This window comes from Sciurus vulgaris, assembly GCF_902686455.1.
Source record: "Sciurus vulgaris genome assembly, chromosome: 8".
Taxonomy (NCBI): domain Eukaryota; kingdom Metazoa; phylum Chordata; class Mammalia; order Rodentia; family Sciuridae; genus Sciurus; species Sciurus vulgaris.
Window position 1 is genome coordinate 60,059,112 of NC_136468.1, and position 25,303 is coordinate 60,084,414.

At 34.2% G+C, this 25,303-nt stretch overlaps 1 long non-coding RNA gene across 1 annotated transcript in view; it reads left to right on the top strand.

The window, feature by feature from the left end:
• Positions 1-25,303, top strand: part of LOC306668070 — an 84,114-nt gene that overhangs the window by 25,057 nt on the left and 33,754 nt on the right. The gene's annotated exons all lie outside the window — the stretch shown is intronic.

A 25,303-nucleotide genomic window follows, 5' to 3' on the forward strand; every position in this document is an offset into this window, starting at 1 on the left:
GGAGACTAAAGAAGAGAAAGTAGAATGATGGAATTGGAGGAATCGTCACAGATAAAAAGTTCAAGATGGACAAGCACATGTTCAGAAAGAAAACTCATATGGAGGACTAATGCCGACGATTTTCCATGGCTGCAGGATGAATGTCTCTAAAGACAACACACACTTTCTTAAATATCATCTTCTGTTCTGGAAATCACCTGGTTTTCTTTGTGGGAAAAAATCTTTTAAATTTTCTACTTTCAAGTTCATAAGGATAATGTCTTGGTTTTTGATCCATGAAAAACAGGAACGAGGAAGGAGCTTTCTCTATATGACTGTAATGATGTTGACTGACTCTTCTAAGGGTAGTGAGTCAGGGACCTGGTTTTTAGGCAGGCTATGCTTTCAGTTCCAGAATTAGAAAGATTTGCACTGAGGTGCCAACATCCAGATTAGCTCCGTTAGTTCTTACCAGAGAGTTCTATTGAGTTATTTAGAGAACTGTGCTCTGTTGGAGGTTTCATTGGGTACATGCTGGCAGCAGGCTGTTCTGAATGTGGAGGTTTGGGGAGGGGGTGTCAAGTGCTTAGTACTCAGTAATGCATGACATTTCCATGTTCAAATCTGGACTCCCTCCTCTTCATTTGCTCTGTCAGCATGGTACAATGGACTCCCACAGCCTGCCCTATCTGTTGCCATTTTAGTCCACTTTCTGTCTTCTGCATATTTGAAGAAACTTCTTGTGGACTGATAGCCTACCTTCTTGTTCTCTTTGTAGGTGTAGTAGTATACATTTTAAAGAATTTTATCACTATAATTATAATTTGCCTTAGGTGGGGAGAGAAGCTTAAATTTTGTCTACCCTGTTGACCCAGAATCACTAATTTGCTGTTATTCCTTTTTACAAATGTAACCAAATATTTGACTGAAATGTGATTCCACCACCAAAAAGAGATAAACATTTGTCCCAATACCTTACGGTTGTTTCTGACCCTCACAGGGCATCTCAATCACTGAACTTTAGTGGGCCTCAGATTCAATACATGTAAAACTGAGGTACTTATTAATTTCTTTTGCCTCTAAAATTATGGTTCTAAATCTGTTGCAAAATATTTATTAAATTTTAAATATTCTTCCAAGTATCATGGAATGCTTTCTGATTATATGTTCTGGTGAGGCAAAGCAAGAATTAGAAGGCTTAATGTTATTAAACAAGAAAAAAAAAGAATCTTATTCTTCAAAAAGACAATTGTCTTTCCATAATAAATTACATTCAGGGGAGAGGGGGAGCCAGCTGGCACCAAACAGTAAGGTTTTATTTATAGGAAAAAAGAATGACAGCTTAATCCACTTTAAAGAGAAGTCACACCAAAAGCTCATAAGAAAAGATTTTCTTTTTTGCAAATGTTCATATTGCTCTCTCAATCTTTTTCCAATTATGAGAACCCGAGAGCATGTAGCATACAGTGACATATTTGCTTTTGTTCCCAGCATGTGCACAACAGTGCTATAGATTTTGAGTCAATAAGCTGCAAATGAGATCTTAGAATCCTATTTTTAAAAGACATTTTTGTGTGTGTTAGTGAGATGGAGGGACACAGAAAAGTAGTTATAATATTTTTTGAGAAAAACATTGAACCATCAGTTCAAAATATTTATCTTCATTGGTTCTTAGTTTGTTAAGAACCTTGGCTTAATCTGAGTCAGTGGCCTGCTTTCTAACTTTTTTATACATTTGACGTTATTTGAAAAGCTAACTAAGCACATATTAGTTTCCATTTCCCCTTTGGACATAAAGTGTCACTGATGGATGAAGGAATATTTGGAATACATATTAGTAGATTCCAGTGCATATATGTTCAGAGTTTTGGTCTGTGGGTGTGTAGGAGAATTGTAAGGAGGCATGAAGGCCTCACAAAACATAATTGGCTCTGTTATAATTGGACCCTGGAGAAAACCCATCCTGCTGCAGCTTGCGGCTTTTCTTCTGGGAATAAGAAAACCATGGTTCCTTTCTTACCAGCTTCATTTCTATACATCTTCGCATCAATTTAAACTGCAGATATAACAGTACTAAAATATTTATTGGGAAAAAGTTAACAAAACTTCATGGAAGTAATATTTCATAAATCTGATGTTATTTCATGAAGTTGCATAATTTTTGGAAAATTGGCTTTTGTTTTCTTGAGTAATTTAACCCATTTTATATTATGTAGACGGTCTTTTAAAAGTGAGTTCAGTTCTACAGGAAGAAAACTAAAATAATTCCCAATTACAAAATATTGATCTGAAACAATTTATAGGAGCAGGCATGTAAAAGTGGAATCACTAAATTGAAGGAATCTAAATTTTTCATGAAGGATGTATTGCTTATTTTGAGTGACACAATGTTCCTTGTTTTTATGTTTCCTCTAATGCAAGATTTTAGAAAATTGTTTTAAGTATCATTTCTCATATTTGTTATAAAAATAGTGAGTAATTTGTGTTGTAATTTTGCTTTTAATAATCTCTGTTAACAAATTTTTTATTGCTTTCTTTCATAGTCTCAAATCCCTTTGTCAGCTAAATGTGAGGCTCATCATATTTGTCTTTTTGTCTGTTTTGTGCATGTGGCATTTCTCACTCCCTCTTGTGAGATTTTTAATGACAGAAATCATACTCTATTAGTTCTTGTTACTCCACTACCTAGAGTGGTACTTGCCAAGGGCTAGATAGAACATTGTTGAATTTATTTTTGAATTATCTAGGTGTTTTTAAGTTCCTTTTAGCCATTTTCTCTTTTCTCTATATTCATAAAGGACTATAAGAAGTAGGAGAAAATTCCTCTCTAAGCAAATTGGTGAAGAGACAAAAGGAAATGAGTAAAGCATCACAAATAAGTCAAATCAAACTAGATTTTGACCAGTCTCTGCCCTAAGACTTAATAACTACAGAATGAAATTTTTGTGCTTTAGGAGGAGGATTATAAACAGCACATTATTATTGCGAAGCACTTTCAACACGAAAGTGGCTAAATATTCTAGGTAAATGTACTAATGTTCATGAGCTAGAGTAGTCAGGGTTCCAATAATCTCAAAATGCCTGAAGGAAGGGGACGATGCCATGTGCTAATGAATACCCTTACATAATATTCTTCTTTTCATAATATATTTTTCTCTCACCTCAAATAATATTCTTCTTTTCATAATATATTTTTCCCTCACTTCAAATTTGTTCTGGAACCACTTCCATAAAAAAAGCAATCTCTCAAATACAGCTATTTGAAATCAATGGTTATCAGATCATGACAACGGAAAAAGAACTATTTAGCCATTGCCTTATTTTAAGACCACTTGAACGCTGGTCTACTCACACTTCCTCCTACCTTCCTCCACCTCCCTCTCCTGGTCCATAATCTTTAGTTTCTGTTAAAGAGCCTATTCCTGTACTGTTTGAACCTCATCTTTCACCCACATACATCCTGCTGCTTTGCAGGTAACCATGACAATATTTCACAGAACTGAGGTGATGTGCCATATAAAATGCAGTCATGCTGTCTTAAATTTACTAGCAAGCACACCTTTCTCAAAATACACACGTGCACACAAACAAATACCATATTAAAATTACATGACATTTGGGAACTCTTCAAAAATTGAATATGCAATCAAATGATTTAATGAGTGGGAAGAGATCACAGGTTTTTTTTTTTTTTTTTTTCCTTCTTTTCTTTTGGTAGGAACAAGTAAAAAGGTTGTACTTGCTAGGTATCCTTGCTAATTCAAAAATAGGATCTTAATAATTTTTCCAAACTATCCCAAATTCTTTAACTTCTTCAGTATCTGTCTCCTTAAAATTTATACTAGTAGAAATGATTGCTAATTAATCACAACGTTGGAGGTAGATATATTTTCTGGTTTATAATTTAAAAGAGAAAATTGATAGAGATTATTATTTGCTTAATATTTTCAATTAGACCATTATGGTGTAGTATGAAAATACTGGTCAAGGAGTGAAAAGCTCAAGATTAAGATTCTAGGCAACAATAGGAATCACTAGATCATCCGTTTAGAGCTTTTCAACAGATAGACTATATCCTACTTTACTAGTAATTCAAATATCTGCCATTCCAGTCTCTCTACAGAGCTCCGGTTCATTGTTGAGTTGAAATAAAGGTATAAGACTCATTCAAAATATCTTTTCCCTCTTTGACCATTAGTGGAAACACTGACTGAGACACTGAGAATAAAAGAAAGATATTAGATGTCATCCCAGAAGTTGGAGGATTTTTACAATTCAATCAGAGTCATGAGTCATGTCTTATTGTGACTTGTCTCCAAATTCTTTTCTTATTGAACAGGTGCATATTTGGTGACTAATACTGCTCTACACTTTCTTAGATGTGCCCAAGATGTATGCCCTTGGGTAGCTCATACTCAAACCATTCCATTCTTTCTCCTTTAACTACATGTCCTTAGTTTGTACTCTTACTTTTAGAGTCAGTATCTTCTTCTCAAAATATTTCCCCTGTCAATTAATTATCCACCAGATTAAGCTCTTCTAACTGCACTGCAAAGTCTTCCCACAGAATAAACATGGAGGGTGATGGGCTGTACAACCTGCTACTCAGCAAACCTTCAGTTATTCCATTACCATATTTTTGCCAATATTATTCTATCTACCTGGCACTTCCCGGTTTTAGCTTATCAATATTTCAGGACCAATTCAGGCTACAGCTACTCTGAAGCTTTCTCGGACACTCAAAATTATATCATTAATAATACATAAAACCAGCAATAATAATAATAATATCCAATAGTTGGGGAATAGGTCTGTGTTCCAGTAATGAACCATGATCAGTGCCGTATACACAGCATCTTAGACTTTGCATTATTTTTCTTTTACTGTTATCACAAATTACCACAAATATACTGGTTTGAAACAAAATATGGCAGCACAAAGATGTAGGAGGAATGAGGAAGGAAATATTAAAAAATAAAGGTAAATCTGTGAAAACATTGACTTTATAAAATAATAAAAATGATGTCTTATGAAGTTTAAAAATTTGTTAAATTGTTAATAATGACACAAAAAGCAAGAATAGCAAAAATAGAATTAACATTTTCTAATGCTTTGCATTGTCTGGAAAATGTTGACAGTATTAGTTTACATTAACTTTAATAAGTCATTGGTGTAGTCATTACAGTAACCAGTTAAAACAAATAGACAATATATATAATAAGAAAACAATCTTAAGAAAAGCAAGAAGCAAGTGGGTAGGAGCACAAATGTGAACAAATAGAAAGCAGAGAATAATGTAGATTCAAAATCATATACTGTAGTAGCTGTACTAAATGGAAATAGGCTAATTACTCCATTTAAGTGACAAGTGTTACCACTAGATTTAAAAAAAAAAAATTAAAAACCTTATCTGTTGGTAAGATAGATCCTTAAATTAAAAAAAAATTGAAAATAAGAGGAATAAAATCCTTATGCAAATCATGCAAACACTAAGAGAAAGCTGATATACCTGTGTTAATATACAGCAAAAAGCATTATTATCATAGGGACTTTTTATAATGGTTTAATTAATTTAGGATGATATATCAATTCTAGACTTTTATATTCCTAATAACATTGTATCAAGATATATAAAATAAGAACATATAAAACTAACACATTCATGGTATTGGAGACTAACGTGTCTCTTTGAACTAATAGAACACATAAAAATCAGTAAGGATATAGAAGATTTAAACAATATAATTAAAAAGGTTCACCTGATTAACATATTAATAAGAATTATATCTGATCTATAGAACTCACATTCTTTTCAAGTTCACACATATAATAGAAAGACCATATGCTGTTTCAAACAAATCTCAATATCCATCAAATTACTAAAATAACACTAAGTATGATTTCTGATCACAGAGCTTTGGATCTAGAAATCGACAGCAAAAAGAAAACCAGAAAATCCTAGTAGGTTTTGAAAATGAGCAATCATCTAAAAATCCTGTGTCTCAAAGGGAAAAATCACAAATTGAAATTTAAGAAATAGTTTAAACAGTGATAATGAAATGCTTTATATCCAAACATATTGGATATGCCCAGGGTCACACTTGGACAAAAAAAATTATAGAATGGAAAGAAAAAAATAACCTGGTATCATCTCAAGAAGCAGCAAGGGCACATAACACCCAGATCTTGGAGTGTAAATTCTATTTCTCATGAAAAAGAAGCAGAAATCCTTCTCCTTGTAGAAGTGCATGATCCCACATTTGGAGCAGGAAATGTACACAGGGAACACCCAACTGTGCCCAAAAGTAAGGAGAATTCTCTCAGTCTAATGAGATTCAAAAGAGCACAGCGTTGAAGAGGTTTATAGATTGTAAACATTGACAAAATCTCTAAGTAACCTTTTTTATGAGAGACTGAGATAGAAAGAGGGGAGAACAGAAGGGCAATGGGAAAGTTTATATTTAGAAAAGATGCCACTTTATAAATGTAGAAGGAATCATAGAATGAGGAAAATAACCCATTTTGCATCCCCCTATGTGATAACCAATGCAAGCAGGACTCACTCATTAATGATAAAGTCATTAGGTAAAAAGTTGTTGGAGAACCGGACATTTACGAATCTCAAAATATGAGCTCACAGATGACTTATCAATTACAAAGGCATAGCTTTGTACAATGAAGTAATCAGGCCATCACCATTTCAAACAAGTGATCAAATTTAGCTTGACCAAAAGCTGGGCCACCTGACATTATGTCCCTCAAGCTTTAAAGTAATAAAAAGTACACATCATTGTCTGAGAAGTCTCCTCGCCAAGAAATTACCTAACTTGAATCTAATCATGTGAAAAGCACTCAGACAAATTCAGAATAAGGGAAATTCTATAAGACAGCCGGCCTGGACTGTTCAATAACACAGTGTCATGACAAACAAAGGCAATCTAGATTAAAAGAGACTCGAGAGACAAGACAACTGAGTGTAACGTGGAAACTTTCACTGAATCCTGGATCTGGGGTGCAGGGTGAGGGAGCTACAAAAGACATTTTTGGAGACAGGAAATTTTCATGTGGATTGTTGATACAGAATTATTGTTTGTTTTCTTCCAAATGAAAATGATTGTATTCTTATTTATTGCTGCTGTTAAAAAAATACCCCAAATTTGGTTCAAAATAACAAATTTATTATTTTATTATTCTGAAGGTTAGAAATCTGAAATGGGTCTCACCGAGATAAAAACAAAGTTTTGACCAGGGCTGTGTTCTAAGGGAGAATTCATTTCTTTGCCTCTTTTACCTTTCAGGGACTAGTCATGGCTCTGACGTTCTCTTTAGCCATCTTCTTAACGCTGTTGCATCTCTCCAAACATTATTCCATATTGCATCTTCTCCTGACCATAGCAAGGAAAAATTTTTTTCTATGAGGGATCCATATAATTAGATTGGGTCCACCCTAATAATCCAGGATAATTTTCTCATTTTAGGGTCTTTAATTTAATCACATCTGCAAAATTCTCTTTGCCATATGAGTTAAGTATTCGTAGGTCCTGGGTATTAGGTCAGAGAGTCTTTGGGGGAGAAAGGCGCTACTGGGTCTACCTCAAAGATACTATAGTTATTCAGGAAATTATTTTTGTTCTTAGGAGAGGCACTTTTAATGATTTAAGAGTACATATGCAAGTTAACATATGAATAAATATGTGCGTCTGTGTGATAACCAGATATAGCAATATGTTAACAACAGTTGAATCTAGATGGAGATTTTATGGTTGTTTTTGTTCTGTTCTTTCAACTTTTCCCCACACTTAAATTTTTTTAAAGAGGAATGCTACTGAGCTCTTAGTCCCCAGACAATATAGGACACGACTGTTTTAGAGATGAGTTTTTGTTTAAAAAAAAAAAAAATGAAGAAGACGAAAAATGAGTAGCTCAATAAATATTATCCATAGACCTTGACTAGAATGAGAATAAAGTTGTCCTTGTTTGGTTTTTTGGTTTATTTATTTTTTTTTTTTTTTAAGCAATTACTTATGCTTGCTGAGAAAAGGTGTTTGTTACCTGGTAGTTTGTAGGTGACACAGTGACCTTATTTCTGTGTTTTTTGTCTTTGTAGATAAAATTTGGAAGTGGCCTTGTTTTGTCTCACTTTATCATGCTCCTGTCTGGTGGGGCTGTTCTTTGGGAATGTTTATTTTCAGCTGCACAGTGGCTTGGCCTCCTTGTGAGCTCCAGGCCAACTCTGACAGCACAGAGTCCTTGCTATATCTGGCAGACCAATTTCAAGAGGTCAAGGGCTGCTTTTTTCCTTCTCAATGTTTTCTTTTTAATGAAGGCTCAATATATAAAATGAGTGAGGTAGGTTCAACTTTGAGAATAAATGTTAAAGCAGAATATCGTCCTTAAAAGTGGCAGCTGTGCCTGGGATAAATATTCTAAGGAAAAGGAATATTATTCACCCTCTTGCACTCATTTGACAAATTTTCTGGTAGGTAAAGGGTAGTGTGAGTAGCCCTGAGGGGAACACAAAGATGAGTAAGGGACAGTGATTATGTTTTTAAAACTTAAATTTTTATCATACACATGATATATGTTTCCAACATGGACTATTGATTATAAATAAAGAAAAGTGTCATCCTGTTTATTAACTAAGTCTTTGCTTAAAGCTGAATTCCAAATAATTATATGAGATAATTTAATCTTGAGAACATTTTTCAGAGAAGTTTTTGTGGAATTATTTATTTTGGTATATACATACTGTGAAATTCAAATACATATCTACCACAGATTCTTAATAAGGCTGCTATACACCAAGTTGTCTATAGAAATAAATATACGGTTAAGCTTAACCAAAAGAAATCAGTGTTAAATAAGACATCGCTAATTGCTGTCCCCCAATAAAGATTATCCAGCCCTGCAGTCCTTAGCAGTAGGGTACACTTACATTGATAAGATGGATGATATAAAACCATAATTGTGCTATACAAATGTAAAGGATTGGGCTGGGGAGACAGCTCAGTTGGTAGAGTGCTTGCCTTGCAAACATAAGGCCCTGGGTTCAATCCCCAGCACCGCAAAAAACAAACAAACAAAAAAAAAAAAAAAAAAAAAAAATGTAAAGGATTGTGTATAAAATAAATATTCCTTAGTAAAATTTTCCTCAATAATTTACAACAAAATGTGGTGATTGGAACCACTATTCTTATGGTTGTTATCATTACCTTTTATATTCAATAAATATAATCCTCTGAAAGGAAACAGTTCCCAGGGGGAAACATAGCACTTGAATGTACTGCTGACAAAAGTAATCGGTATGCAGAAAGATAGCAATTCAAATCACAGGCAGTCTCTTTATTAACTGCCTTAGGGAGGTGTATTTGAGAATTTTTCTATGAGCTTCTAAAACTCCAGGTTAACCAGAATAAATGAAAGGGTTTTTCTTAGTTTATAGTCCCTCTGCCTTCCAACAAAGTTGGAACTTGAAGCTTCCTGAAGTCCATTTTCTATAGGCCTTCATATTTTGTGTCCATCTTGAATTGAATTGTACATTTTTACTTTCAAGTTCTAAAGTTCCTTATTTTTCTAGGTAATAGTTTTCAGTCATTATGTTTTTAAGTACTTTCACAATCCTTCCCTCTATAATCCTTTTCCATGGTAGCAATGATATGAATGTTAGATCTTTTGTTATTCCCTCACAGGTTCCTGAGGTTGTGTTAATTTGTTAAATCTCTGTTTTCTCTCTGTTGTTCCAATGGGTCATTTCCATTGCTCTATTTTACAGAGCAACCGTTCTTTCCTGTGCCCTCCATTTTTCTCCTGACTCTGTTTATTGAGTTTTTTATTGTAGTTCTAAAATTCCCATTTGGTCCTTCTTTTTTCTTCTTTTTTCTGCCTGTGACTATTTCTTTTCTGGAACTTTCTACTTTTACTTGTTTCAAGAGTTTTGATAATGCTTATTGAAGTATTTTTCAAATTTCTATTTTAAAGTCATTATCAAATATTTCTGATAAATTTGTCATTCAACATTTGTACTTACCAACTGTCTTTTTAACATGTATTGTGGTTTTCCCTTTTTTTGGTATGATATGAGATTGTTAAAAAATGAAACCTGGTATTTAGGGTACTATAAGACTCTGGGTTTCAAGGTCAACTTTTCCTGACATTACTGCAGAAGGGGAGGAGAGGAGTGTCAACTCATTACTGCCAGAGAGTAGAGAAGTTCAAGTTCCTACTCAGATTCTATTGAGACCAGGAGCGAGCAGTTCCTTGTTCTGGAATTTTGTCTCCCTTCTAGGTCTGTACTGATACCACACTGACTGGGAAGGGTAGGAGGGCTTCCATACAGTCAGATGGAGTAGGAGTTTCAGCCTCCACTGACAGTAGGTAAGAGGAAATCGCCTCACTATCACTAGGTATTGGGAAGAAACTTGATTCTTCACTAGTTATCCTCTGATACCACCCCAGTGAGTAGAGGTGCAGCAGATGATGAAAGACTGTCTTAGTCCATTCTGTGCTGCTATAACAGACGCCCCAAGACTGGGTAATTCATAAAGAGCAGAGGATATGTTTCTTGCTATTCTGGAGACTGGGAAGTTCAAAATCCAAAGACCCATGCTTGGTGAGGCCTGGTTTTATCCCATGGTAGAAGGCGGAAGAGCAAATATGTGTACCCAAGAGGTGGGGAAGAAGAGATGGAGGGAAGAGGAGAGAAGAGAGTTGATACTCCCCAGTAACAGCATTAGTCCACTTGTGAGGGCTAAACACTTCTAAAAGGTCCTACATTGGTGATTAAGTTCCTTACACATGAACATTAGAGAACATACTCTATCCGAAGGAAAGACTACATCCCACAAGATCTTCACTGCTGCTATGGGAAGGGGTGCTCCTTACTGCACAGAGAGGGAAGGAGGTTCCAGCAATTAACTTGGCCTTCTCTGACATCTGGGAAGGGCACCCTGTTAACAGCCTGGGAGGGGTGGAAGTCTAGGCTCTGCACTTGGTCTTTGTGCTTATGGAAGCAGGTTTGGGATCACAGTTATGTCTCTGGCATTTGGCTGGAGTAAAATGGTTATTTCTTGTCTAATGTTTCTACCTTCCTAAGCTGCCCATTTCCTGGTCAGTTGTCTAAAGAGCACAGGCTGTTGTTGGATATTTTTGTCTCCACCATTTGTATTTCCAGGTTATTACTCTTCTAGCACCACATCTGGGATATATGAGGCTAAAAGAAAACCCAGGGAATTTACCACTATCATTTTTCTCTGGTCCTAACATCTTTAAAACAACTTTAAGAGTTTTATTATTTTGTATATAAAATGTCTTGGATTTTTCATTGTAATTAATAGGAAAAATATGAAAAAATACATCTATTTCATATTTCTAGAAATATAATTCTAATGAGACTATTTGATGAGAAAATGTAACTCTCATATAACCTTTACTATCCAATTTATTTGAGTATTTTTTTTTAACATTTGATTGAGAACCTTTATGGTTTGGATGTGAGGTATCCCCCAAAAGCTCATGCGTGAGACAATGCAAGAAGGTTCAGAGGAGAAATGATTGGGTTTTAAGAGTCTTAACCCAATTAGTAATTAGTCCCTGATGGGATTAACTGGAATGATGGGGTGTGGCTGGAGGAGGTGGGAATTGGGCATGGCTATAGGGTATATATTTTGTATCTAGAGAGTAGAGTCTCTGTTTTCTGATCATCATGTGAGCTGGTTCCCTCTGCCACACTTTTCTGCCATGATGTTCTACCTCACCTCAAGCCCCAAGGAATGGAACCAGCCTTCTGTGGACTAAGACCTCTGAAACCATGAGCCCTCAAATAAACTTTTCCTCCTCTACTGTTTTGGTCAAGTACTTTAGTCACAGCAGCAAAGAAACTAAAACAAGAACTCTCCTTTTGACGCAAATAACAATTTACCATAGTATCTTTTTTTCTTGATGTTTGAGTTCATAGGCCAAAGAGAAACTGCTACCTGTTTGGAAAACAGAGTTGTTTTGAATCACAGTCACACCTATTTTTTACATTTTGCTTATGGCTTTATTTGAAATATAGTGACAAAGTTAAATAGTAGTGATAGAGTCTTTATGGCCCACAAAGCCAAAAACATTTATTATCTTCCCCTTTGCAAAAAAAGTTTGCCAATCAGTTTTAAATGTTTCATCTTACCATCTCATGACACTTGTAAGCTAATTCATGCAGAATTTGAACTCAAGAATAGAGAGAGATCATTTCAAAAATGTATTATCAACTACATTCAATAATTTGCTATCTTAGTTGATGAGTCCTCATCCATTTAATTACTCTCTGACTCATGAAAAATATCTTCAACTTCTTTTTTCTGAATCTGACACATTTAATACCATTATTTAAAGCAAATAATATCTCTCTGATATGTGGATGCTAACATACAATAAGGGGGTAAGGAAGAATAGAAGTTCATTGGATTAGAAAAAGGGGAATGAAGAGAAGGGAAGAGGAGAATGGGAAAAGGAAAGACAGCAGAATGAATCACATATAACTTTCCTACGTACATATGTGAATACACAACTAGTGAAACTCTACATCCTGTACAACTACAAGAATGGGATCCTAATAAAAATAAGTTATACTAGATGTATGTATAATATGTCAAAATATACTCTACTGTCATGTATATCTTAAAAGAATGAATAAATAAAAAGTAGAAAATAATAGATGCCTTAACTGGAAAGCAAAAATTTTCCAAAGTCCATTTATCAAATCATACTGACTCTAACAATTTTAAATAGTTTAATTGCTTACACTTTATAATCATAATCTCAGTTAAAACTTGTAGTATTCAGACTTTATTTACATTGCCCAAGGGAATTTTTCTGAGTAATTTACAAATGAGTACAATTATTCTATGGGCAAGAAATATGCTAAATGTGAACAAAAGAGAAAACCATGGAAATAGCTACAAAACCTTTTTGCTAAGATTTCACAGCATATTTGAGAAATAACTAAGAAACTGTTGTGGCCAAAGAAGAATGAGGAAGGAAAGATTGATTGGAGATGAGTTCAGTTAGGTACCTTGGGCCATATCATGTAGGACCTCATATACCATAGTAAAATCTTACATTTATGAATGAACTGAGCAACCAATGGTGGGTCTGGGGGGAAATCTTATATGCTTCAGCCAAGGTTTTGAAAGAAACACTCCAACTGATATGTGAAGACTGACTGTAAGAAAGCAAGAGAATAAGAAAGAGTGGTGTATAATATGAGTATGGCTGGTCTTGGTCTCTGGGTCCTGGGAGGTAGCCTCTACATCCTTGGAATTTGCAGAGTACTAGGAATATCTTTGTTTTTGGTGGTAGGCCCTCTTATTTTATATTAATCAGATGATTCATGGTAGGCCCCAGTTTAAACTAGCAAGAATGATTCCATATGAGGCCTGTTGGGGAGAGAGGATGGGTGGAAAGACCAACCATGTGATTAGAGAATTGGGCTCTTGGGCCACATATGAGCCTGATCTCTGGGGAAGAAACTAAGAACTAGAGATTGAGTTCAGTCATGTGGCCAACAGTCCAGTCATTCAAGCCTATAATGAAACTCCAATGAAAGGTCTGGATTCCAATTCGCCAATTGGTGGTACTCAGTGCATATTGTTAAACCACTGACATGCTGGGAAGGTGACTTGTTTTGACTCACAGGAAGCTTTGCTTTGGGGACCCAACCAGACCTCACTCTATATGTCTCTTTTGGCTGGTCCTGATTTGTACCCTTTTTGCTATAATAAAATTTTAATTGGAAGTATAGTGCTTTCCTGAATCCTGTGATATGTTTTCATGAATAATTGAACCTGAGGAGATAGTAGGAACTCCCAAATTTATAACTAGTTGGTCGGAAGTAAGAGTAGCCATAGAAGGCCCTGAGCTTGTGGCTGTGTCTGAAATAAGATAAGTCTTATGAAGAACTGTGACCTTAGCCTGTGAAGTTTGGCCTAACTCCAGGTAGTTTGGAAATCAATGCAGGTATTAGTGGTGGAGATATTGTTAAGGGTCAGATTCCAAAAATGTTTTGAAGTAAAACTAAATGATTTACTGAGGCATAGAATGAGGAATGTGAGATAAATAGAAGAGTAAAGGATGAATCCTTTTTAAACTACTAAGCTTTACTCAATAAAATATACCAAACTTTTATACATATCTTTATAATTAAATATAGAATATTTAGTTATACATAGATATGTCTGTAAATATGTCTATATCTATACCCATCTTTATATATTTAATATTTATATGAACGTTACATATAAAATTATATATAAAATAATTTATGTATATAATTATATACATATGTTTGTAGTATAAATGGAAAATGTCCATGAAAATTATAACCATTGCACATTCTTCTCTTTGAATGATGTTATATTAATGCCCTACATATTTTTCTCCTGTTCATCACAAACTTAAATTTCATATATTATTTTGAATAGTTCAACATACTTGAAGGTTGGAGAAAAATTATCTTAAGAAAAATTATAATAATATCCATTGTAATTTTTCTGCATTTTCCTATTCTTAACAAATAGTATGTTTTAAACTTAATGGGCATTTTTTAATCACCAAAAAATATGAATAGTAAAAGAAAAGAGTACAGTCCTGTCTTTATAGTAGTCATTGTGCAATTTCTTTCTGCCATAAAAGGATTAACATAACTTAAGTTTGGATGTATTTCTACTTATTATTTAAACTGAAGAACTTCTACGACCTTTGGAGTTGAGATCCACAAACACTGCTTTGGGAAAAAATGGACAAAGTAAAGAATGAGCTACTCCTCTGCCCAAGAAAGTGAAAAAATTGTTTAATTATAACTCAAGGGACCAAAGGTAAAGAGCTGAGGATCCTTGAAATAGAGGGGAAAGTAGAGCTAGCAGGAGAGTAAAAAGAACGAGCCTCAGGCACACAGGAGAGCTGCAGTGTATAGAGATCCACGACCAGAAAAATTCTGTTGTGGGAACTAGCTAATTAGATGTCCAGAAACAATGAAATCTTGTCTTGAATTCAAAGTTCTTGCTTTTTTGAATGTTCATGCCCAACCTGGCTTCTAATTGCCAGTCAATATCAACAAAATTGAATAAGATTATTAACACTGAAAACCTATAAGCAATGCTTTGGGGAAACAAAGAACTGGAGCAGCATTCAGCCTGGGGCAAAGGGGTAGGGAAGGAGGGGAGACTCAAGAGGGGTAGAGCAAGAGTGTGGTGTAGTCCCAGGAAGAGCTTTACAGTTAATACAATTCCTGCCCACTTCCCCCACAAATACTGGAATGCCTGTCGTTAAGATAAGAAACAGGGGCTCCTTCAATTGTTCTTTGAATATTAAAATTAATGCTAATGCCAGAAGGCTGAAGGATTTGGGATTGGGAAAGTCAGAAAGAAATATGAATGTTCATATCAGATGAAAATCCTCCCTATATGACAGTACTATAACTAAATTATCAAATCATGAAGATGCAAGGTATTCACTTGTTAAATACAGGCACAGTTGTCTGGAGAGACCTATCAGGAGAACAAGCTTTGGGCAAATGTACCCACCACTTGCCCAGTGTGGATTTTGCCTCTGTCTGGGGATTTATGTAAAAAAAAAAAAGTGTCCAATATTTGAACTGTTTTTTAAAAATCATACAAAGTTATAACTTTCTTAGTATTTTGCACTCTTGCAAAAATCCAACTATATGCGCAGAGGTGAGAGGAGATGTACTGTTACAGAATTCACATAAAAATAAACTAACATAGCAGCACTCATTCAACATGACTGGCTTCCAATGTTGTCCTAATTGGACTTGATATAGTTTTATTTTCAACTGTAATGCATTTATGTGTAAGTGAGAATGTATTCAAAGTAAAATATAAATCCAGACTTTGTGAATCCCAGAGGGTTCCACAAAACAGTTTAAAAACATTATGCTTGGTAATGTTTCTATTGGAGCACCACTATGCTGAGTGGAAAAGGATCTCCTGGAAAAAGGCTAAAGAAGCAATGTGAATGGGAGATACACTGAAAGGATATGAGAAAACTTGTTCTCTTTTAAATTAATTAGGAAGTGACGAGGCTCAAATACATACTATACATAATATGTGATGCATAATATATAATATTTAAATGGTATGAACATTAGTATTTATTACATATAGTGTACAGATATCTATTATATATCATATGATATATTTAGATGCATATAAAATATATCTATATGCAATAGATATTATATATAAGCATCTAATATATTTATATATCTATATGTTATATACATATCATATATAATGTATTTATAGCATATAATATATATTCAGCCTTACCACAATATTATATATTGTTATATATTACATATTATTTTACATATAAATATATATGTTCAACCTTATCACTTCTCAATTAATACAGTAATATAATTTAATATATATCATACATGTGTGATATACATACATATATGTGACTAAATTTGGACCTTTGGAGAGGTAATTAAGATGAGTGAGTTCATTGGGGCAGACCCTAATCCAATATTACTGGTATCTTTATAAAAATAGATTAGGACACACAGAGGAGATGTATGCACATAGAGAAACACAGAGCAAAGGTGGCCATCAACAAGCCAAGGAGAGAGATCTCAGGTAAAAACAAACCTGTCAACCCCTTGATCTTAAGCTTCCAGCCTCCAAAACTGAGAAAATTGATTTCTGTTGTTTAAATCATCCTGACTGTGGTATTTTGTTATAGTAGCCCTCCCAACTAATACAACTTGAAAAGATTAAGTCCACTTAGAAATGGATTTGTTGGTTGGAATAGAAGGAAACCATCTGGCATACACTGAACCTAATCCATGATTCTCCCTTGTTGGTATAAAGTTGTAACTAATTGTACTATCACAGAGATGTGTGTGGTGAGACATAAGAGGAAAGCACCGGGAAAACTTTTTTTGTGTGTGAATGGGGCCAGGTACTGGGGACTGAACCCAGGGCATTTGACCACTGAGCTACCCCCATCCCCTTTTTATTTTGAGCCAGGATCTTACTAAATTGCCCAGGATGTTCTTGAATTTATGATCCTCCTGCCTCAGCCTCCTGAGTTGCTGGGATTACAGGTGTGCAACACTGTTCCCAGTCATTTGGGTAAATTTTAGGTGGATTAGTAATGATGCTGTCATGTTTGAAAAGTCACATGTATTTTTTTATTTTTTATATATTTACTATTATGATACCTTTTTTACTGGAAGTAAGATATTACATTTGAGAAGTTGTGGGCAATCAAACCAAAATAAACAGTCACATACAACACTTCTGCATACATGAGAATTTTATAGAATATAATCTATCAATATTTATATTTAATAAATCCTGGAGTAATTACAATGTGATTCTGGCCATATTTCTGGGCATCATAGTACCCTGAACTTTTAAAGCATATGTATTTGCAACAGATTAAATTAGCACTATGTTCTTCAATGACTACCTTGTCACTTACACTCAGAATTGTGTGCACTCCTGATCTGACAATGCCACAGCTTAAAACATTTCATGTGTATATGTCAAATCACAAAAAACTATACTTATGTGAAGTGACTGGTTAGACTAGGTGTTCAAATAAGCACATATAGCTTCAAAGAATCTACAGTTCTTACTGTAGAGGAAAAATCATAAACTTCAAAACTTCAAGTAGAAAATTCTAGAAGGCATGGGAATGTTGTGGATGAAAAAATACTAGTAGCTGGTGATAACTTATTACAGAATTTTCAAAGTCACTTTAAAGTTACTGTAAAAGTTTAAACTCACCCGTTAAGAGCAAAAAAGTTTGAGCTGTCACATCAACGCATACACACACACACACACACACACACACACACACACACACACACACAGCCAGTTAGCTAAACCTTCAGCAATGTGTATACGGTGGAAAAAAATAGTTTTTCAGGCATAAGACAACTCCATTACAGATGACAGAAATCAGTAATTATCAAATATTGTACCATCTTTTAACAAAAAGTTCTGGAACATGATGATACCCTGGCAAATATTATATGAATAAATTTGGGGCTGCACTAGATTTTTAAAAAAATAAATGAATTGTATGTTGTTTTGGATTTCTTCCAAACTCTTTCAAAGATTTATATAAAGCCAGCCAAAATCTTCATGATTTGCAGGCAACTATATTGTGGGGAAATCAGAAACAGTATACAGAACTCATTTAAAATAAAGAACTAAAGAAATGCATTTTTTCTTTATGTTTAACATAAATATTGAAATTAACTGAATGATTCAAATGCATGAATTTTCAAGATTCATTACTTTTAAAATTATCATCACTCTGGTTTGAGGACATAAAAGAACATTGCATTGTCTTACCTATGATCATTCAATAGAAGTGCATACATTCTGAATCTGTAAATAGATTTGAGCTAATTGACCTAACTGGCTAAGATCTCAATGTTATTTTAAAAGTGTGGAGATTTTCTCAAATAAATTTAACAAAGATGGTACAGAAGTTATTTTGAAAATACATTTTTAAAAAGGAGATAGCATAGCAATTATTTAAGGTTTAGGTTTATCTATAAAAGTTGGCCATTGCTACTTACGACCTAGACTCAAATTCAGTCAAAAAAGGTCAAGGTCCACTGCTTTGAATATAAAGTTTGTGAGGGATCATTTCTCATTATTAATAAATGTATGAATCCTCAGCACCACAAAAAAGGGAAATAAAACAAGAAATTTATCATTGTGTAGGAAGCATAAGATGTATTTGCATGAAATATTATTTATGCAAGACTACAATTGCCAGGAAGTATTATAGTATCTTTGACCTATGCTCACAAGATAAAGTTGGCTACCTTAAGTATGAGTTGAGCTGACCATGGAAGGATATGTCACAGTTGGATATGGAACGACAAAGTGGTTTTGACAAAGACAAAGGATCAAGAAAACACTGTGCGTGTCTGGAATTAGTAGGTAGATGTATTTGCTAGGATGTTTGACTGCATGTGAAAGAACTATAAAAGTAAGATTGAATTTGACTGTGGAGAATATTAAATGCCAGATAGAGAAGTATGGCTTGCAAACATTTTTTTAATATTTTCATTCCTTTCTTATATTACTACATCCATAAATCAAAGTGTCAACTTAGGATCTGGAGCAATTAAAAAGTGATGATGTTTACTTGAAAAAGCGTTGTTCCTTACTTGACTCTTCTTTTACCTGAGAGGAAATTTTGAAACAGTGGATTGATGTAGAACTTTTAAATACTTGGTTCATAATGATGATGTACATGTCTTTTTCATCAGTCTTAAAATGAACTCACATCTCTAAAGGAGTAGTTTGCATTGTCCTGTATCATGCTTGCCAGTTGAAACCTCCACTGAGATGGTTCCTCAGTATTAAGCGTGTGGTGGACTTCTGTGATGTTCCTGCTCAGTATCTTTTCCTTATACTTCACTCCTGTTTTGTTTTCTCCACTGTACATAATTTGGCAGAATCGCTAATTAATGTGCCCTGGCCATTCCTGTCCATGAGGGGAACACATGACATAAGACCAAATTAAATGTCCTGTCCTTGGAATCTGATGCCTTAGCAGTATGGCACATTGTGAAGCAGAATATCTCCATTTGTTTCTGTTATCTAGGTCTCCAGGACCTATTCTGATTTCTGTGCACTAGAATACTGGTTCTTTAGTTTTCTCTTCATGAAACAAGCTGTCTTATATGTGGCCAAGAAATTTATTTTTTCCTCACATTTTTATTGGTGCATTATAATTGTACATAATGATGGGATTTGATACATACTTGTACATGCACACAATAAAACAATATAATTTGGCCAATATAACTCCCCAGCACTTACCCTTTCTCTCCCTCTCCCACCTCCTGGTCCTTTTTCTCTACTGATCTTCTTTCGATTTTTAGGAAATCCACCCCCAACTTTAAAAGAAAACATAGAAACCTTGACCTTCTGACTTTGAGCTACTTCGCTTAACATGATGGTCTCTAGTTCCATGCATTTTCCTGCAAATGCCATACTTTCATTTTTCTTTATGACTGAATAAAACTCCATTATGTATGTACATCACATTTTCTTTACCCATTCATCCACTAGTGGGCACCTAGGCTGGTTCCATACTTTGGCTATTGTGAATTGTGCTGCTATAAACATGCATATGAGTTATTACTATAGTGAGATGACTTTAATTTTTCAAGATAAATACTGAGTGGTATAGCTGGATTCAATGGTAGTTCCATGCCTAGTCTTTTGAGGAAATTCCATGCTGATTTCCACATTGGTGGTACTAATTTACAATCACACCAACAGTGTAAAAGTGTTCCTTTTTCTCCACATCCTCTCCAACATTGATTATTATTTATATTCTTGATGACTGCCATTCTAACTGATGTGAGATGAAAACTCAGTGTAGTTTTGATTTGCATGTCCCTAATTGCTAATAATGTTAAATATTTTTTCATGTATCTTTTGGCCATTTGTATTTCTTCTTTTGAGAAGTTTCTGTTTAATTATTTGCCCATTTATTAATTTGGTTCTTTGATTTTTTTGATGTAAAATTTTTTGAGCTCTTTGTGTATTTTAGATATTAATCTTCTGTCAGAAGATTAGCTAGCAAAGTTTTTCTCCTATTCTGTAGGTTCTCTCTTCACATCCCCAATGGTTTCCTTTGCTGTACTAAAGCTTTTTAATTTGATGCTATCTTATTTATTAACTCTTGGTATTATTTCCTGAGCTCTAGGGGTCCTATTGAGAAAGTCATTGCCAGTACCTGGAGTGTTGACCCTAATTTTTCTTCTAGAAGTTGTATCATTTCTGGTTTTCTGGTCTAATTCTGAGGTCTTGGATCCATCTTGAGCTGGTTTTTGTGCAGGGTGAGAGATAAGGGTCTAGCTTCATTCTTCTAGGTATGTCAAGAAATTCATTTTTGCTTAAGTCTTCCACAGCATTTCAACAACTTTACAACTAAAAATTATTGGGCACTGGCACTTCTAATAGTGCTTAGGTTATTTTAGTATGACGTGCTACTGTTGATGGGTTATACAGAGATGCTACTAATGTCTTAAAGGCAAAATGACAACATAATTCATTATCTTAAAGTATCATTAAAAATTAATTTGTGACAATGGGTGTAAAAAAACAGGACACAAGTCTTACTCTTATAATGCATCTTGTGTAGATGACATCAGATAATTGATTTGAGTTCACATTTTAGCTTTTTTTTTTTTTTTTTTAAGTGGTGAAAAGGAGTAAGCTGGTCATTGAGCAATCATTTGGTTCTGTGAAAATTTGAGTATACCACCCCTAAGACTCTGGAATAGTGGTTTGCCATTTGTGGAATTTATGTGGCCTTATCTTTCAAGTATCATTGAGATGTTTTAAAAATTGTTGCTGAGGTTGTTAGTATAGCCAGTATAGCATTTCTTTACATTTTGCTGAATATTTAATTCCTGTGTTTTCTATAGTGAACAGAGGCACAAAAATAAAGCATAAACAACAAACAGAAAGTTTGGGTTAATGCTTTCCAGAAAGCATAATCTGTAGGAAATAGTTTACTGCTGAAATCCTTTTAAATATATTACATGCAAACCAGGACACTAGCACTTTATTTTTTTCTTAAAGAACAGAAAATGGGGATGGGGATGTGGCTCAGTGGTAGAGTGCTTGCCTTGCATGTTTGAAGTCCTGTTCAATTTCCAGTAAAACACACACACATGCACACACACACACAAAAGAATAGATAATTCGATGAAATTCTTCAAAGAGTGAAGTTGACCGTGCCTACAATATGTATATGTATACATAGATATGCGCTGATCAAAATTCCAATAAATACAGATATTGTGAATAATTTATGTCATAACATAGGTTTTCCATATGCCAAAAAAAGAAAAGAAACAAAATATAAGTATAATTTTTATTTAAAGAATAATTGTAAATTCTATTTAGTAATTTACTTTTTAGCTATTTTCCCTTCAGAATGTTTAAGCATACATTTCTGCTTCCGGGAAGCTTATTCCCCACTTTCATAACTATAACTATAAATTATTTTTCAGGTTTCAGCTTAAATATTTCCTCAGCAAAGTCTTCCCTTATCTGCTCAAATCTAAATCATATACTTCCATTCTAATCTTCAGTATAGCCTTAATTTTCCTTTACTGCAGATATTTGAAATCACACATTTTTGTATTATTATTCATCTTACGTTGCGTTAGAAGAGTAGAAGTTTCCTGAGAACAGAAGTACTATCTGTTTTGACTCAGTAGATATTCATGTAAATTAATGAAACCTTCAGCTAATTTCTAAAGCAGCATATTTTTTCTTGGTTATATGTTGATTCTGTGCCAAGAGCACATGAGCAAAGATGGAGTAATGCACACAGTCTTCTATATGACTAAATTTGCTTCAAAAAATATGTGCAGCACCCAAGTGTTATCACCATGAAGTATTGTATGACATGTTGGCACTATTTGATTTCCCTTCCACCAGAATAGCAAACAAATGACATAAAAAATTGAAAAAAAATTACTTATTCCTTACCATATGATAATTAAAACTAAGGCAACCTTTATATTATTAGACCAGAAACTTGTACAGAGTAGAATACAATGTGACCTAAAAATGCTAGTATTGATATGGTATCAACCCATAGTAAATGCTTAAACTCTGAATCTTCCTCCCCAAATTAATAGGGGTAAAATTATGTTATTGGAAAAATAAAGTTTCCCACAGCCTGTGTTATTCTCTTTAATGACTCTTAGGGAAAAGTTACTTGGGCTGTTGTTGGCGAAATACTATACTCTACAAATATATTCTAACTTTTTTAAGGGATCCATGTAATTCTAGTGGGACTATTTTTCACATGCTTAACTCACATTTTGGCAAAATCATGCAGTATCATACTACCATAGATTATTAAATGTTAAGCCAAAAAATTTAAACACACAGCAATAGCAGACTTTTTCATCCTTTTCCATTTTGTAGAAAACTGAAATATATTCATTCTGGCTTCCAAATAAGAATTGTGAAATGGGTATGCTTGTTCTTATTTTGCCAGGTATATAGTCTTTTACCTTTTTACTATTATTTTAAAATTTATTTAGGGGACTGGGGATGTAGTTCAGTTGGTGAGTTCTTGCCTTGCAAGCATGAAGCCCTGGGTTCAATTCCCAGCACTGAAAAAAATATTTATTTAGAAATGAGGAACATTCACAAGAATGTCAATTACCTTTTCCCTCCATGAAGATCTTGTGAGTATATTTTGGAGATAGAAAACATTCCAAAAAGTACCTTAATAGAAAAACAGATAGTTTGAATCTATGAATACCATGCAGACAGTAAAATCAACCCAATTTCTTTCCATGATTTTGAAAGTAGTTTAGCACAGACTGAAAAATGCTATGCATCAATTTAGAGAGGCGGTTAAGTCCCTTAGTATTGTACTGCAAAACAAGTTTTAACCCAAGATGGTTGAAACTACTGTGAAATGACTAAAAAGGGAAATTGCAGTATTGGCATAAGGCCACTAGAGGGTGAAAGGAAAAACAGCCACAATTCCACAGGAAAATATTTCTACACACACTACATTTAATAAATATGTGACAATTTGTCACATTTAAAAGCACTTAAAAAAAAACAGCCATACTTAGACTTGGAGATAATTTATAAACAGGGACAAATTGACAATTTGATTTGAGACAAAAATCATAGCTCTTATGACTTGACCGTGACAGGCATTTTGTTATCTATTTTAAAGGAATTTATTTGAAAACAAACTAAAAGCTAAGGCTACCTTTTGTTTCAATTGTGATTATTTTATCACTTAGAGAAATTAAGTACATTTAATTTAAGAAAACAAACCAATATATAATTAAATGTATGATGTCTATTATTCAAACATAACCATACTTTCTGTAACAGAATAGAAATCTCCTGGCAGTTCACTCAGGAAAAATGTTTAGATTGATTATAATTCATGATAAATTCCAAGCTCACTTTTTAAGTGTCATAAAGACTCACTGGCTTTTTAAGTATGTCTCCATTTTAGTCAAAAACTAGACTTACTTACATCAATTTGATTAAACCAATGAACCATCATTTAGTTTTTTGGGTTTTTTTTTTTTTTTTTTTTTTTTTTTTGTGGTGCTGGGAATTGAACCAGGGTCTTATGCATGCCAGGCAAGCACTCTACCAACTGAGCTATCTCCCCAGTCCTAGTTCTTTTTCTTTTTTTAACCTAAAACTGCTCCTGGGAAATGTGTGTTATTTTGTGCATATGCTTCCATTTCAAATTTTCCACGCATTCACTTCATATTGACTTTTTAAAAAAAACTGTTCTAATTAGTTATACATGACAGTAGAATGCATTGACACATCATACATAAATGGAGTATAACTTCTCATTCTTCTGGTTGTACATGATATGGAATCACACTGGTAATTTAATCATATTGTAAATAGGGTAATAATGTCTGATTCATTCTACTATCCTCCTACCCCATACTATACTCCCTCTCCTCCCCTCACTCCACTCTGACAAATCCCAAGTACCTCTGTTTTTTCCCTAGCCCCTTATTGTGAATTAGCATCCACATATCAGAGAAAATATTTGGCCTTTGGTTTGGGGGGAATTGACTAATTTTGCTTAGCATAATATTCTTCAGCTTCATCCATTTACCTGCAAATTCCATCATTTCATTCTTCTTTAAGGTGGAGTAATATTCCATTGTATATATATATATACCACAGTTTCTTTATCCATTCATCTGTTGAAGAGCACCTAGGTTGACTCCATAGCTTAGCTATCATGAATTATACTATAAACACTGATGCGGCTGTATCACTGTGGTATACTGATTTTAAGTCCTTTGGGTATAGACTGAGGAGTGGGACAGCTGGGTCAAATGGTGGTTCCATTCCATGTTTTCTCAGGAATCTCCATACTGTTTTCCATAGTGGTTGCACCAATTTGCAGTCCCACCAGCAATGTATGAGTGCACCTTTTCCCCACATCCTCAACAACATTTATTGTTGCATGTATTCATGACAATTGCCATTCTGACAGGAGTGAGATGAAATTTTAGAGTAGTTTTGATTTGCATTTCTCTAATTGCTAGAGATGTTGACCATTTTTTCATATATTTGTTGATTGATTGTATTTCTTCTTCTGTGAAGTGTCTGTTCAGTTCCTTAGCCCATTTATTGTTTGGGTTATTTGAGGATTTTTTTGATGTTGAGTTTTTTAAGTTCTTTATATATCCTGGAGATTAATGCTATATCTGAGGTGTGTGTGGCAAAGATCTTCTCCTATTCTG